Genomic DNA, 1,069 nt, shown 5'->3' with positions numbered 1-1,069 from the left:
AGTGTAATTCTGTGTAATATTGTCATTTGACCACCAGACAAAATATGTCTGGTCTAGCTCTGATTTACATATCCTGCTAAATTGCAGGTTTGAATATTGCAATACTTTCCTATAACATAAGTAGACCTGATACCACTTTGATAACCTTAACATGTGCTGCGCAGTTCGGTGTGTTTTGGTTCCGTTGGCATTAAAACAGGTCAACCCGCCACCACGTCATCAGTAGAGCAGCTGTATAAATCAGCTAATCAACCGCCGCTGTGCTCAGATGAAAACTTATTAATAATCACAATATAGACATTAAGCCTGACAGCATAATGGAACAGACTGGATGTTCTGTTTTAGTGTTTTTGCTACTTTTTTGTGTGGGAAATGTTTGTTTTTTGGTGTTGATTCCCCTGATCAGTAATCTCTGCTCCATCTGCTCGTTGAGCTGTTGTCTGTCCGTTTCCATGGCAACGGGTCCGCGTGTAGGGTAAAGCCCAGAGCAAGAAAAAGCAGAATACAGTAGAAGTGGTTTTATCTAGCTTTGTTCTTCACCTGTTTATCAGCTTTATTGTACCTTTATTGTGGCACACTGCAGCCGCTGCAATTCCTAAAAGTTAAACTAGCGACAAAAACTTAACTAATTCCCTCTGTTCATAAAACGTGGTGATATTTACAACACTACAGCTCCTATAACATATTTAAAATAAAACAAATTACCAATATAAGAGAAATTTGCCATTTCTTGCATCTTGATAGAACTAACAGAAACCAACGTGTTTATATTTTTGTTTCAGAGAGAATTTATGCAGCAAACATCAATTTTCTCAGCTTTATTTTAATAAATTATGGCGCTACTAATATTTTTGTGAAAGATTGCTGCTCGTCCTGCATTGGAATTGAATGATTTTCTGGACATAACTCAAAGAATCACATAGTGACTAATAGGTGCTGTCCAATCCAGTAATACATATCAATTAGCAGGAGTATGAAAGACATAAAAATAATTAACTATACTATATTAAGAAATDRTATTTAATCCTCAGTGCTACATGAAGCTCATTTTGAAACAATGCAAGTTTAA

Source organism: Poecilia reticulata, linkage group LG8 (genome assembly GCF_000633615.1).
Source record: "Poecilia reticulata strain Guanapo linkage group LG8, Guppy_female_1.0+MT, whole genome shotgun sequence".
Taxonomy (NCBI): Eukaryota; Metazoa; Chordata; class Actinopteri; order Cyprinodontiformes; family Poeciliidae; genus Poecilia; species Poecilia reticulata.
Note: the sequence above shows the minus strand (reverse complement) of the source record.